The sequence below is a fragment of the Mesoplodon mirus genome (assembly GCF_964341445.2).
Source record: "Mesoplodon mirus genome assembly, chromosome: 14".
In the NCBI taxonomy this organism is placed as follows: Eukaryota; Metazoa; Chordata; class Mammalia; order Artiodactyla; family Ziphiidae; genus Mesoplodon; species Mesoplodon mirus.
In genome coordinates, this window is record NC_138990.1 from 44,125,230 (window position 1) to 44,141,934 (window position 16,705).

Genomic DNA, 16,705 nt, shown 5'->3' on the forward strand with positions numbered 1-16,705 from the left:
TGCTTTCTCACTTCCCTCTTTGTTCCAAGATAGTCATTGTGATGTCTCAGAACTAAATCTCTGTCTGTCTCTTAAACCTTGTGGTTAGGGACCAGCACTGGTTATTCCCAGAGCTGCCGGTGGGTCACATGGAGAAAGGAGCAAGGACAGCATGTTTCCGTGACTCAGGCATGCTTGCTCCTGGCCACAGCGATGACACATTTGTCTCCTTTCCCATATCCTGAGCCTGAACCAGGCGTCACGCATTTCCCTGTCTTCAGCGTAGAGGTGTGAGACAGATCCTGGCTCCAAAAGCAAGGTTATCTTTATGGTCATTTGAGTGTGTGTGTGTGTGTGTGTGTGTGTGTGTGTGTTGCCTGTCTCTCTGTATTCTCTGTTGTGTGTTGTGCTTGTGTAGCAGCCCCTCGTACACAGTCCTTGTTGGAATATGGGGTAATGGTGTTTGGATAAATGCTTTGTCCCAGTGGCAGTGGGGAGGGAGGGTGTTCAAACGCTGAACCTCATTCACAGACTCAGTCATCCTGCTCAGCTCTGCTCAGTCTGAACGAAGTAGGTTATCGCTAGTGGAACTGAGCTCTAATTCTGCTGAGGTGTCAATAACACGACCTGGGATGAGAACTCATTATGATGCTGAAAAGGCTGGGAGGTACAGGTGGGCTCGAGAATGGGAGGGAAGGGGGGAAGAGTATGGGAATTAACTGCATTTCAAAAAAGCATACTCGATGGGCTTCCCTGGTGGCGCAGTGGTTGGGAGTCTGCCTGCCGATGCAGGGGACGCAGGTTCGTGCCCTGGTCTGGGAGGATCCTGCATGCCGCGGGGCGGCTGGGCCCGTGAGCCATGGCTGCTGGGCCTGCGCGTCCGGAGCCTGTGCTCCGCGGCGGGACAGGCCGAAGCAGTGAGAGGCCTGCATACCGCAAAAAAAAAAAAAAAAAAAAAAGAGAAGCAGTGAGTGGGGTGGTTGACAGCTATCTCTGGGCTTGGACTACTGGGTTTCAGTCCCACTTTCTAGCTGGGTAAACTTGAGCAAGTTATCTAATTTCCCATGACTCAATCTTCCCATCTATAAATAGGTATAAAGTTATACCTACTTCATAGCTCTCTAAATGTTTTCAGTATGGTGCCTGGTACATAGTGAGCACTCAGTAAGTTATCATTATACCTTCCAGATGCCTTTCTCTTCATGCACTCAAGTTTGTTAATATCTTTTCTAAAGTGTAACCAGTCAAAATTAAACCCCAAACTCTATTTAGTCTGACCAGGCAAAAGGTGCAAGGGGCTAATACCACCAAAGATCTAGACATTTTACTTATTTTAATACATTCTAAGACTACACTGTTTTTGTTTTTTAGCAGCCATATCATACTGTTGAGTTATATTGACCTTGCATTTAATAAAACCTTCAGACCTTTTTGTGTGAATTTCTGTCCAAATAGCACTTAACCTTCCTATCTCTAGGCAGTTGATTTTTTTTTTAAACAAATACATAACTTTTAAATTGTTCCTATTAGTTTTAATTTTGTTGGTTTGGACCCAGTGTTTTAGCTCATACAGATCATTTTGAAGTTTGATGACATTCTATTATCATATGTGTCATCATTCTTAGATCTGCGTCATCTGTAAGTTTGTTAAATAAGTCTTTTATTTATTTATTTAATTTTTGGCCACGTTGTGTCTTCGATGCTGCGCGCAGGCTTTTCTCTAGTTGCGGAGAGAGGAGGCTACCCTTCGTTGCCGTGCACGGGTTTCTCATTGTGGTGGCTTCTCTTGTTGCGGAGCAGGGGCTCTAGGTGCATGGGCTTCAGCAGTTGTGGCATGCGGGCTCAGCAGTTGTGGCCCGCGGGCTTCAGAGTGCAGGCTCAGCAGCTGTGGCGCACGGGCCCAGTTGCTCCGCGGCATGCAGGATCCTCCCAGACCAGGGCTCGAACCCATGTCCCCTGCATTGGCAGGTGGACTCTTAACCACTGTGCCACAAGGGTAGCCCTTAATGTTATATTTGAATCATCCATAAAATTGTTGACCAGAAAAAGACCAAGGGCAAAATCAATATAACTTTAGTAAAATCTCTGTAAATCAGCATCAATGGACCAGCAGCATTCTTCATATGTAATCCATTCAGGCTACAAGTTTCCACCTTGTCTATAATAATTCTATAAAGAAGACAAAAATTACCACTTCTTAATAAAGATGTCTACAGGACTTCCCTGGTGGTCCAGTGGTTAAGACTCCGGGCTTCCACTGCAGGGGCCGCAGGTTCCCCTGGTTGAGGAACTAAGATCCTGCATGCCACTCGGCATGGCCAAAAAATAGGAAAAAAAAAAAAAAGTCTGCGAAAATGGGGCTCTAAGGATGTTTGCTGAGGTACTGTTTGTAAAAGCAAAAAATAGAAAAAAAAACCCTTAATGTCCAATGAGTCATTAATTAACTAATACATTTTTGTACAAACTTTCGATGAACTATTCTTTGTCATTGCAAAATAAAAAAACAGAATTCTGCAGATTCATGGTTTCCAAACTTATTTTTAGCCACAGATATTGTAGAAATTTGGTGGGTTTTTCCCCTCTATTTTTTATTCACTCTTCTAATAATATCACTCTGACTTTCTTCAGGGAAAATTTCCCTTTCTCACTGGATACTTATAGTGAAACTATCTAATAAAGTATCTTTTGCTTCCCTAGCCAGAGGGTGTATACCTGGCCCAGCCTAGGACAGTTGGGCTGGCTCTGTCTTCTAGCACATAAAGGATCAAAGAAAAGTTGGAACTGATGCATCACAGCAGTCATGCCCTGATCCAAATGGCTATTAATTCCTGCTGCCAGGAGCCCAGAGCTCCCCTGGCTCCTGCCCTTTCTGATTCTGATTTTTCACCTATGTTTTTTATTTGGTGAACTACCCATAACTTTCTAATGAATTGCATTTTTCTTAAGTTATCCAGATTTAGTTTCTGTTGCTTACAATCAAAAACTCTAACTCTAGAACCCTTTAAAAAATTTAAAGACATTTAAAAAATCCCAACACGTAAAACAAAATAAAACAAGAGTGTTCTTGCGTATGGGAGGTTTACCCAGTTGGCTACCTCTTGCCTGTACAACAAACTGATAAAGCTCTAAGTGTAAAATGTCATCTTTCATGGATATAAAATCTTCTCTCTTTGTTGATATAAAATATAAAATGTTCTTCTGTCTCTATGTCCTACAAGTTCTTTTCACTGTTTGTTTTGTGTTTTGTTCTCTTTCATGTTAGATGCTTTTCTTAAAGGTCTGATTGGCTGATAGTTTATATTTGAAAGCAACTTACTAAAATGATTATCAGAAATGTAGAGCGTCAGGGTTTGTACCTGTTTTTTTTTTTTTTTTTTTTTGCGTATTTAAAAGCAACTCACTAAAATGAATATCAGAAATGTAGATGGTCAGGGTTTGTACCTGTTTTTAACTCTACTCTTTACGTCTGAGGTTCTTAGTGCCTTTGACTCCTGAGCTTTTCTGGGCTTCTGCTGCCCAAATTGTCTTTCATTGGCATCTTCTTCTGTAGGCACCTGCTTTCAGCTTATTTTTCTCTGCCAAATCAGTTACCACTCGTCAATTTATTTTTCATCTTCCAAACATTTGGTGTCATTATTGATCCTTTTATCTCCTCTCCTAATCTCTTTATCCTTATGAATTTTTATCTTTCTTGTTCCCTTAGTGTAATTTTAGTGTTTTTCAGTGGAAAGGAAGCAGAGATAATAGTCGGGGGTTATTAAACTAGAAAACTCTATCTACCTTTTCCATAATTACCATGTTTTATTTTTACACTAAAAGCAAATAAAGATATTTTTAACTCTAAAGTTAACAATTTTTATAACAATCTCATGTTGTCCACCAATGGCCTGCAAATCTATCAATTGATTCAAAAAGGAAGAAAAGATGGGTACTATGATTTGTCCTTAACAAATTCATACTGGCTCCAGCTGTTCACTTAATTACTTTTTAGGTGTTCACAGCAAGCAACTCTGTTTAATCAGGGGATTCTATTAATTGTCAATATTCACCACCAAGCTGGTAATTAGCAGAACCTACTTTTTCCTTTCATACAAGGTCAACCCAGTTTCAAGTCCTCTCTAGTTTCTCATGAATTTTTAAAGTTTATTGATAGCTACTTTGCAATCCGTTTTCCAAGTCTTCTTAGCATCTTAGGAAGAAATTTGTCTAGATATGGGGGGTTCTGGTAATTAATTTTAAATAAATTAAAAAATTTTAAACATATTAAAATAATTAACTTTATTAAATTACTTTGCCTACCTTAGGCTTTAATTCTCTCTTTGCGATGTTTGTTCTAAATCCTTTCCATTTAAGGACTACAGTAGACTTTTCCTGGGGGGAATGGAGTGGGACCACCTAGCATCTAAACACCCTTCTCATCTGAGGGAATCCAAAAGATGTGGGAGACAGAGTTCCACCTCCCACTGTGGAAACCAAAGGGGACAGCTCTCCTTGTTCTCCATCAAAGGTATTAGCATGTGATCTAGGCTCAGTGAGCCAGAGGCTACTGCACAGGATTTTTAATATTGAATGAGGAATGTGAAGACACAGAAGGTGAGAGGTTTTATTTGTTGTCGTTTCGATAGTAGAAGAGTTTAGAGTACAGATGTGGGGAGGGGGCATCCTTTGTCTGTGACACCAGAGTGACAGCAGCCAGCAGTGGTGGTGCCAATGATGGTGGCCTTATCCTGGTGGCATGATCTTGATTGTATTTGTATGCCCGATCTCTCTTGGTTCCTGGCTGGGTTTTGATCTTGGCCTTCCCGTTGACTCTGTGATCCTATACCATTTTCTTAGAAAAGGAAAGGAATTTCTTTTCTAAGTTAGCCAGAGTTAGTTTATGTTATCTGGACCAAGATCTTTGAGTAGTACAGAGAAATTGGTGCTGGGAGATGGTTGCAGGCAACAGAACCTTGGGGAAATGGATGAGACAGGGAATCTGCTAGCTGGTTACTTAAGACCCAGAGCAGAAAATATTCTGTTAGTCTATAGGGATGATACATCCATGACATAAAATGGTAGGAAAAATTAAAAGGTAAATAAAGTCTCTGATTGCTGCTCATTAGAAGCAACTATTTGCTCCTGCCAAACCAGGAGAGTCAAAAAGCATTAGAGGACTACAGGATGGTGTCACTTCTTCTGTTGCATCTAGTTTGCTTAAACAAAAATAAATGACAAGCTCCAATCCTTAAATTTTCAGATCATAATACAAATTGTAACGTTTTCTAAGACTGTGCAAAAAAGAAACTCATTTCTTACAGCTGCATGACCGAGATAACTGAAAGCCAGACTCCATGAGTTGTCAAATTACAGAGTCCACTGAATGTACAGCCTCACCAGGTCTCTTATGTGAAAGTTAGGGCATTGATCAGGAAAGTGCTGCACCTCAAGAACTACAGTGGGGATATATGTGAATATCTGAAGAACTCGGGGAACCCTGTACCCCTAAACCTCACTGAGCCTCCATCACCAGCCCAAACAGAATCCGCCATATCTAATGAGGTTCTTATTGGTTTACATGAAGATCCACCGAAGGGAGTTACCTTACTGAAGGAAGCCAATTATCCTGTGCTCTACTGCCTTCACTCCTCATTATCTCCAAACATTTGACTAAAATTAGGTACCAGCACACCCAAGGGGCCAATTATAAGGTATAAACTGGGATTAGGGATCAGCACATACTGTGGATAAGGCACACACACATACACAGATCCACACGCCAAGATTTGCTAATTTACATGAAAATGGGGGAAACACACATGAGGATGGAATTTCTAAGGAGGAAAAAACAAAACTTAGATTCAGACTGAATTTATCGACAAGGGTGCATTTGCTAGAAATTTGAATTTAACAGCTTGGCTTGAGTAGTTGGAAGTGTTTCTAAATATTTTCTTAGTGGGTTGCCTAAAACCTAGTCACAATAGAGAACACTAAACAAAGCTGAGGTACAGTGTGGTATAATGTTGAGGAAGAAATTCAAAGACATTGGAAGATAGAAATATTGGAGGGCATTTATCTTGTCTTCTTTCTATGTCTCTAAGGAGGCCCAGAAAAAGCTCATGAAAGAAATCTTTGTGAGTGCTTTAGTGGCTATTCTAAGTAGGCCAGGAATGCCTGTGATATGCTACAGATGGAAAACTCCTCCCCCTCTTATTTCAATCACAGTGGACAGATCCTGGCACAGCAGAGGCTTTATGCTGGCATTTAATTGCCAGTGATATGGGGACATGATTTCCATCTGGGGCAGCAAGGTCAGCATGAAGTTTCAGACCTTCACTTTTTTTTTTTTTATCATGGGTCCTCAGTACCAAAATAAATAATTAGCCACTGGGATCCCATTTGATTTAAAATATATTTTTTAAAATAAATAATTTAAAAATTATTATTTTGAATAAATAATTCAAAAATTTCAAAACCAAACTCCAATCAAAAACATTTGATTCAAGTCAATACAATAGAGTGACAGCCCCACATCCAATTACTAGATCCAAGATTCCATAAATAAAGGGAAAGCCTGGGTACTTTTTTTTTTTTTTTTTTTTTGCGGTACACGGGCCTCTCACTGTTGTGACCTCTCCCGTTGCGGAGCACAGGCTCCGGACACGCAGGCTCAGCAGCCATGGCTCACGGGCCCAGCCGCTCTGCGGCATGTGGGATCCTCCTGGACCGGGGCAGGGACCTGTGTCCCCTGCATCGGCAGGCGGACTCTCAACCACTGCGCCACCAGGGAAGCCCCAAGCCTGGGTACTTTTGAGGAACAACACTGCAGCCACCAAAAGTACAAACTGTTTATATTTCCTCTACCCTTTCCCAAAGGGAATTGTGGCCATTTACCGAGGTAACTTGAGGGGAAGTAAAAGGACCATTTATGGGTTATTGGACATTGACTTTGAGCTAACACTAATTCTTCAGAACACTTAATACTGCCATTGCCCACTGGTTGGCATGGGGCTTATGGGAGCCAGCTTGTAAGTGGAATTTTGACCAGAATCTACTTCAGAGTGGGCCCTAGAATCCCAGAGAAATCCCACAGTTATTTCCTCAGTTCTTGAGTTTAGAGTTGGACTAAACAGTCTCAGAGATTGGCATAATCATAGAAATGGATTCCTCACCTGTGGAATAAGGCTTATTAGGTAAACAGGGCCATGTTGAAGTACCTGCAATTCCTCCTACTAAACAAACAAACCAAAAAACAGTCAAAAGCAATACTACCTCCCCAAGGAAGTCATCAATACAGTTGCCACCATAATAGTCTTGTTAGATGCAAGGTACAGAGTTCTATCATATTTCCATTAACTCTTTAGTTGAGCTAGTGAAGAATCTGGCTGGATCCTGAGAATAACATGGGTCCTCAGTACCCTTGGTTTATTATAAACTTAACTAGGTGATGCCTCCGATTGTACCTGCTGTTCCAATTGGGGTCTCCTACTAGATCAAAACAATGTGGACTTTGGTACCCAGAAGACTGCAGCTTATCTCTAATGTTCTAATGTTTTTTTATCCCAGTAATTAGAAAACACCAGAGAAAAAGGTTGCTTTCACCTGGTAGAGAAATACACCATTTTCCTAGCACTGTGTCATCTCTCTGTTTCTGTCCTACAATTTAAATGCATAAGACACTGATTGTCTTTCTATCCCACTGGACATCATGCTACAGTAAAATATGGATGACATCATGATGATCAGATATGGAGACCCAGAAGTATCAGGTACCCTAGGTACCTTGGTAAAAACAAACAAACAACAACAACAACAAAAAAAAACATGCAAGAAAGAGGGAGGGAGGAAAATTCTAAGAAAGTACAGGGGTCTGTTGCCTCAGGGATTTCTAGAGGTTCAGTGGTGTAAGTCATGTCAGGAGAGTTCATACAAAATGAAGAACACTTGGGGCTTCCCTGGTGGCGCAGTGGTTGAGAACCTTCCTGCTAATGCAGGGGACACGGGTTCGGGCCCTGGTCTGGGAGGATCCCACATGCCACGGAGCAACTAAGCCCGTGAGCCACAACTACTGAGCCTGCGCATCTGGAGCCTGTGCTCCGCAACAAGAGAGGCTGTGATAGTGAGAGACCCGCACACTGCGATGAGGAGTGGCCCCCACTTGCCACAGCTAGGAAGAGCCCTCGCACAGAGACGAAGACCCAACACAGCCATAAATAAATAAATAAATAAATTGATTAATTTTAAAAAAATGAAGAACACTTTGTAACCCCTGGTACTCTCATCACAAAGAAAAAGGGCCTTCTTGGACTTTCCAGGTAATATATTTCACATTTTGGTGTGCTTCTCCAAACTGTTTACCAAGTGACTTAAAAGACTTCCAAGTTTTGAGTAAGGCCCAAAGAAAGAAAATTTTTTCTAGGCTGCAGCATATGTGGCCTTAATGACCCAGTGGATTCAAATGGTGCTTGAGTTATCAATGGCAGATTGAGTTGCTAAATGGAGCTTGTGGCAAGCCTAATTAAGAGAATCACTGTGGAGACCCCTATGGTTTTCCATCCATCTATGACCTCTTCAGCAAGCAACTGTTGTCTTTGTAAGAGATACTTCTCAGCCTGCTTCTGAAAAAGCAGTGAATGTCAACTGTGGAGCACCTGGTGACAATGCTATCTTGAGCCATCCATCATGAACTTGGTATCCTCGGAGCCACAATGCCTTACGGTTGGGTGTGATTAGCAGCACGCTAGAAAGCAATGTACATGAGAAGACATCCAAGCAGGTCCTGAAGGCACAATAAATTATTTGAGAAGTTTGCTCACACTTCCAGCATGCCAGCTTCTGCTGCCTTGCTGCCCCTTCCTCAACTCCACGATCTCATATGGAGTTAGTTCCCTACTAGCCAAATCTAGTAGCAGCCCCACTCAGATGAGTCCCAAAGGACTGTGGAGATGAAATATACTCCCAGTAGTCAGAACTTCACACAGCATATCTCTACCCAAAAGAAGAGATAACCTGAAGTAAGAATTTACAATGAGTCATGGGCAGTGTCTGGTGTTTGGGCTGTATGGTTAGGAACTTGCAACGAGACTGAAGGAGAATTTTGAGGAAGAAGTATTTGGAGTGACATCTTGGTCAGAAACAGCACTGAAGTCATTTGGGGAAGAAGAATGTGGAATAACCTAATGGAGTGGACCCAATTAATCAGGTGAACAGATTACTCACTCTGAGAATATCATTCAGGTTCCTTCCCAAGCTACCCCAATGCCTGCTCAGTGGAATCAAACAAAGTGGCCAAGGTGGTACGGATGGAGGCTGTACATTAATCCGACTACAGGGAAATTTCCCCTACCAAGTCCATTTTCATTTGTGCTTCCTTCCTTGGTATACTAAATACTTTAATTTATCTACTTCAGGTAAATTTCCTCTTCCTGTCTTGTCTACTATTCTATATAGTGTATGTTGGTATTATTTAAAATAGTCATTTAATTTATAGGACACAAATATTGAGACAAGTCATGATGAAATAGAGGAATAATGGATATCACTCTGAGATTCTAGACTTGGAGCTGAATTCAGTAACTGACAGGCTAGGGCTTTCTCCTCTTGGGAAGGATATAGTATATTTTTAATTGTAGGAGGAACTGTTGCATTATATTAAGTAGGAATGCTTTTATGCTGGAAATTTGGGAAGGGACATATATGTGGATGTTTGGCTACCCAGGATCCAATCCTCTCAAGAGTACATGAAACATTCTCCAGGGTAGATCATATATTGGGCCACAAAGTTATATATATATATATATATATATATATATATATATATATATATATCACATTTTCTTTCTTTCTTTCTTTCTTTCTTTCTTTCTTTCTTTATTTATGGCTGTGTTGGGTCTTTGTTTCTGTGCAAGGGCTTTCTCTAGTTGTGGCAAGCGGGGGCCACTCTTCATCACGGTGCGCGGGCCTCTCACTATCGTGGCCTCTCTTGTTGCAGAGCACAGGCTTCAGACGCGTAGGCTCAGTAATTGTGGCTCACGAGCCTAGTTGCTCCGCGGCATGTGGGATCTTCCCAGACCAGGGCTCGAACCCGTGTCCCCTGCATTGGCAGGTAGATTCTCGACCACTGCGCCACCAGGGAAGCCCTATATCACATTTTCTTTATCCATTCATCCTTTGATGAACACTTAGGTTGTTTCCATATCTTGGCTATTGTGAATAATGCTGCAACAAACATGGGAGTGGACATATCTCTTCAAAATACTGATTTCATTTCCTTCAGCTATACACTCAGAAGTGGCATTGCTGGGTTACATGGTAATTCTATTTTTTATTTTTTACACAACTTCCATGCTGTTTTCCATACTGGCTCTACCAATTTACATTCCCACCAACAGTGTACAATAGCTCTTTTTTTCTCCACACTCTGACCAACTTCTGTTATCACTTGCCTTTTTGATAATAGCCATCCTAACAGACATGAAGTGATATCTCACTGTGGTTTTGGTTTGCATTTCCCTGATGATTAGTGATGTTGAGTACGTTTTTAGATACCTGTTGACCACTTGTATGTCTTCTTTGGAAAAACGTATATTCAGATCCTTTGCCCATTTTTCTTTTTTTTTTTTTTTGGCCACACCATGTGGCTTGCAGGAGCTTAGTTCTCCAACCAGGGATCTAACCCGAGCTCCCTGTAGCAGCAGTGTGGAGTCCTAACCGCTGGACTGCCAGGGAATTCCTTTGCCCATTTTAAAATCAGGTTAGTTATTATTATTATTATCATTATTATTACTTGCTATTAAGTTGTATGAATTTCTCATATATTTTAGATACTAACCCCTTATCAGATATATGGTTTGTAAATATTTTCTCCCATTCCATAGGTTTCCTTTTCATTTTGTTGATTGTTTCCTGCTATACAGAAGCTTTTTAGGTTGATGTAGTCCTATTTGTTTATTTTTGCTTTTGCTACCTATACTTTTGGTGTCATATCCAAAATATTATCTCCAAGACCAATGTCCAGGAGATTTTTTTGCTATATTTTCTTCTAAGAGTTTTACAGTTTCAAGCCTTATGTTTAAATCTTTAATCCATTTTGAATTAATTTTTGTGTATGATGTAAAATAAGTGTCTAACTTCATTCTTTAGCATGAGGATATGTAGTTTTCCCAGCACCATTTGTTGAAGTGACTTTTCTTTCTTCATTGAATGGTCTTGGCACGCTTGTTGAAAATCATTTGATCATACATGTGAGGGTTCATTTCTGGTCTCTCCATTTTATTCCATTTGTCTATATGTCTTTCTTTATGCCAGTACCACACTGTTTTGATTGCTATCACTTTGTAATATAACTTGAAATCAGGAAGTGTGATGTTTTCTGTTTGTTCTTCTTTCTCAAAATTGCTTTGACTATTCAGAGTCTTTTGTGGTTCAATATGAATTTTAGGGTTGTTTTTTTCTATTTATGAGAAAAACGCCATTGGAATTTCAGTAGGGATTTCATTAAATCTGAAGATCATTTTGGATACTATGGGCATCTTAACAATATTAAATCTTCCAATCCACGAACATGGATGTCTTTCTATTTATTTATGTTTTCTTTAATTTTTTTTTTTTTTTTTTTTTTTTGCGGTATGCAGGCCTCTAACTGTTGTGGTCTCTCCCGTTGCGGAGTACAGGCTCTGGACGTGCAGGCTCAGCGGCCATGGCTCACGGGCCCAGCCACTCTACGGCATGTGGGATCCTTCCGGACCAGGGCACGAACCCGTGTCCCCTGCATCGGCAGGCGGACTCTCAACCACTGCACCACCAGGGAAGCCCTCTTTAATTTTTTAAAGCAGCATTTTGCAGCTTTCAGAGTCTAAGTCCTAGAGCTATTTTTATCTCTTTTCTGACATGTCATATTTCTGTCTTGACTTACCTTCTCTCCTAGAATGTCAGTTTTCTGAATGGCAAGGACATTCTTAGTTGTCTCTCCTCACTGTGTCTAACAGAGTCTCTTGCATGTAGCAGGCTCTCGATAAATGCATGTTCTGTAAATTAGAACACAAATGAGTCCTAACCTAACAGACATCAGCTATTAACAGGTTCAAAATCAAATTGACTTTTTGGTTATATGCATGTTGGCATATAGATGTCTGAGCTTCTCCATTATTTTCACCTGAGAATTGCTGAGCATCCGCTCATGAGACTGAAGTGATCTGTCATCCCTGAGCCAGAAAAGAGAAAACTGGGCTAGAGATTTAGAAGCTGATAATTGGGACTGATTATCAAAGAGGAGTCCTGAAGCCAGGCAGAGTCCAGGGAGGGGGAAATGGGCCAGGGATTCTTCACTGCAGGGCTGCCAAAAGCTGAGAAGATGAGTGTAAGTCAGCATCATTTGGGGGAGAAGGAGGGGTGGTTTCAGGGTCCAACGTCAATCTGAGGCAGTGAATAGACAAGGCCAGGGAGACTGAGTTTGGCTCAGGCAGGCCAGGGTAACTTCCTCGGAGAGCTGGCATCTGGCCCCAGTGAGGTCCTCAGGCTCTTCCTCCTCCACCGGCTCCACTTTCAGCTCTTAGAGCTCAGCATCTCATATGTCTTTCTGGTTTTTTCCCCAGTAGCCAGGTTTGCAACTTTCTGGAGCTGTTTTTCTTCCTCTCCTCCAATTTCATTTAAACCTTTCTTTAACCAGGTTGGCCAGCCTCTGGGCAAGCCTGTTCCTTCAAGGTTCCATCAAACCTTGTTTGGTGCAGGTCTCCTTAGCTACGGCTTGGAAAGCCAGATTTGACCTTCTGAGATCATCTACCTGACCAGCACTCCACTTCCTGTGTTTTCTAAGTCACGTCTAGCAACAAATAAAAATGACACCATGGGCTTTCAAGTCCTTCAGAGCGTGGGTGGGCTTGGGTCTCCCCGTGGGGACAAGTATCACACTTGGAGATGGGAGTGTGGTGCTCAGTGGCGAGCAGGTGCCTCTTGACAGCCTGGAGCAAGGAGAGAGTGAAAGGACAGAGGAGTCAGGGCTAAGGGCATGATAATGCCTGAGTTTTTTACCGGAAACATGGATCTGAGCTTCAAGTAGAAGAGGAGCCTCTTTTCCAGGGACCATAGGGAACAGCAGCAAATGAAGGGAGCCTGACCCTTCTCTGGAGAGTGAACACAGGGTAAACAAAAGGCAGTGAAAAGGGTGGTGGCTGGAGATCTGCCTTAGTACATTTAAACCTCGACTTGTCAATAATCAGTATCTCAAACTTCACTCACTCACTGGTGAAATCTGGTTTAGAGGAGGTAAAATCTGTCTGCAGCAGCCTTCTCCACCCCAGGCACTCAGGCCCTGCTCTTACAGCAGCAGGCAGCTTGGTGCCCCTGAGACCCTCCTGCAGCCCGAGGCAGCTCTCAGGGACCTGGCCAAGAGCGCGTCCTCCTGACCTGGCTCCTGAGCTGTTTTCTGGGTTGTGGAGATACCTTCCTCAGCCCTTGGATACCTACCTGCTCCTATACTTGGGTATCGTTTTTAGAGGCCATTCTTTCCCTGCGGCTTCTGAGAAGTAGGTCAAGGTACAGGCTTTAAGGGAGAAATGCCAGGGGTTCAAGTCACCAGGCCGGGAGTCAGGAATCCCGAGTTCTGTTTCCGGCTTCACAGCTAATCAGCTACCTGACAATCTCAGGGGCCCTTTCTCCCCTCGGCTCCCTCAGCCCTTCACTGGGTCTCGTAATTTTTTTCCCCTGAAGCTGTATTCCCCAGGGCTGTCACTTTCTTCCCTCTTCTCTCCCTCTGGAAAAGGCCCTTTAAAGCTGTTGGCCGTTCAAGGCTGGTACCCAGAGTAAGAGCTGCTGCAGTTGTGTGGCTGTTGGGGAGATTAGAGGCTTTTGAGCAGACAAAGTCAATCCCCTGGGGGCCATGGGAGGCTGGAGTGTCAGGAAGCCAGACTCCTGGACTAAAGGACAGTCCTGGAGGTGTGGAACCACGGATGCAAGTGAGGCTCTTGGGTTTTATGTGATGACTGTAGATTGCCTCTTTCTTCTAGGCTGCCTTTCTCTGTAACTCAGGGCAATTCAGCCTCTAGTTCAAAAGGAAACTGTGGGAATTGTGGTGCTTGCTCATGGCAGAGGGGATCCTTTGAGCTGTCGCGACAAAGGACATTGTTCAGAGCGACTGTGGTAACCAGGGCAAGTTTGGTCAAAGAATAATCACCTTTTCTAAGGCATAGTTCCTCCGCCTGACCCAACTAGTCCCAGGAGGCCCCTGGGCTCTAAAGGCAGGTGATGCCACAGTAGGGCCACCAATGATGGTCTAGGAATGGGGTGGAAATTAGAGCACCTGCTTTGGTCTGTTTAGCCTGAGACTCTCTCCAATCTCTAACCTCCTTCACTCCAAATGCGGGAGTGAAATACGGGTGAGAAAGAGTAGCAAATGCAGGTAAATCAAGGGAAGGGGGCACGGTGCTTTAGACCATCTTAGAAGTCATTGGGGAAAAAAACTTCATTTAAAGTGCAGCTGCCTTTTTTTTTTTTTTTTTTTTTTCCTGGCCATGTGCAGAACTTCCCCGACCAGGGATCAAAGCTGTGCCCCCTGTATTGGCAGCACAGAGTCTTAACCACTGGACCACCAGGGAAGTCCAAAGTGCAGTTGTTATGTGACTCTCAGTGTGGACTGTAAGGCTTCATGGCGTGGTAGAAAGAAAATGCGTCTTGGGCAAGAGTTTCCTGGGCTTGAGTTCCTGCTCATTTACTAGAATTCCAATGACTATGGTGGAGGGCCATAGAAGAAGCAGAGTAGAGCTTCATGAAGAAAAAAACGAAACTGCATCCACAGTACGGCCCAAGCTGTAAAAATTATGATTAAAGTAGGATAGGGTCTCAGTTTCCCAGCTGTAAAATGGGAATAATAGTATGGACCTTGCAAGGTCACCCAGAACATTACATCAGATAACCTGTGTAAAGTGCCTGGCACAGAACCTGTGGCTCAGTGGTCACGCAATAAATGTTATTTCTTCTCCACTTTCCTTACTGTCACATTCATCCCATGTTTTGGATTTCCACAGATAGAGTAAGAACCTAGTTAGGGTAGGAATCCCAATTCTGACTTTCCCTCCTTTCCATAGTTCACCCAAATAGTTGATATCTGTTTGGCATCTTTTCATGGGCACACTATTCTGGATATTGGGGCCCTTGGGTTCTGCTCTTTTGTTTTAAACCGTGAGCTGGAATATTGTGTTCCAGCTTCCTTGTATGTAACACCACTACCCTAGATTTCCACAGCACCACTTCCTGCACATATTTTATCTAAACATCTTGACTACCCCTCAGAGAAGCTGAATATGGGCCGGATTCCTTCACCACTGAACATATAGACCCAGAGGGGCCTGAGTGCTCGGGCCAAAGCACCCATGGCAAAGAGTGCAGGTTGGCCAGAGTGACCCCATCCCTGTGCCCTTAGGGGCCACATACCAATGGGATCTAACTGGGAATACAGGTTGGGGTGAGGGTGAGGACCACTCCAGGCCTGGTTCAGTCATGAGGATCCAGGAACACCCTCCCAAAGGATGGTGCTAACTAAAGTTGCCAGATAAAACATAGGTCGAATCTGAATTTCAGGTAAACAAAAAAAAATTTTTTTAGTATAACATGTCCCCAGTATTTCATGGGACATACACTAAAAATTATTCCTTATTTATTCAAAATTCAAATTTAATTGGTCATTCTGTATTTTCATTTGCTAAATCTGGCAGCCCTAGATCTAACAGGAAAGCCTTTGGATCGGGTGCTCAAGGTCCTCCCAACATGGCACCAGACTACCTTTTCAGCCTCCCTTCCTACTTCGCCATGCAGCTTGTGGGATTTTAGTTCCCCAACCAGGGACTGAACCTGCACCCTCAGCAGTGAGAGAGCGGAGTCCTAACCACTGGACAGCCAGGGAGTTCCCTTCCCTTCCTACTTCTGCTCCCTGTCCTTGACTCTGTTCCAGCCAGATGAGACTCCAGGCTATGGCTCACATACTCTTTCCCCTCTACCATCCTGACCTTTGCAAACTGTAGTCCCTCTGGCTGGAATTATTTACGTTATCTCCACATCTAGAAATCCTGCCCATTCTTCAAAGCCCATCTTGAATGTTTTTTTCCTTCCTGAAGCTCTACTCTGCTTCTTCCATGGGTCTCCACCATAGTAATTATTACATTTTATTATCATTTTTGCATGTCTCCCTTCTCCTGAGCACCTTCCACAGTGTCTAGCACATAATATAAAGTGATCAGTAAATATTTGATAAAAAGAATGAATTAGGCTCTTAGCTCTCTGAATGTCTAAGTAGAGGTCTGTGCTTCTCATGCACAATTTACCATATTCTTCCTTGTCATGTAATATTTTTATCAGTATTTATTAGTCTTATACTCCCGGTTAGAGATTTCACTCTGTGAAGACAGACACTGCATTTCCCACTGTGCTGCAGACACCAGTGTTTAATGAATATCTTTTGTGTTGCACAGATTGCGGGGGTAGGGGTATCTCTGGGTATCCAGACCAAACTAGACTCCAAATTCTCCCTTCTGCCCTGGTTCAAGGGCAAAAGTGACTCTCAGCGAATCTCAGAGTCACCTGACCTGGTCCTAGAACTGGACATAGAAAACAGAGCTGCTTTGTGAGCCATCTGAGGGTCTAGGTTAAATGTGAGCTCCAGGAACCTTCCCAGAGTTTCCCATGGGGCCTCAAGACTTGCACGTGCTGCTGAGAGAGGTAAAGAGGTAAAGGAACAGGAACAAAACTTGGAAACATC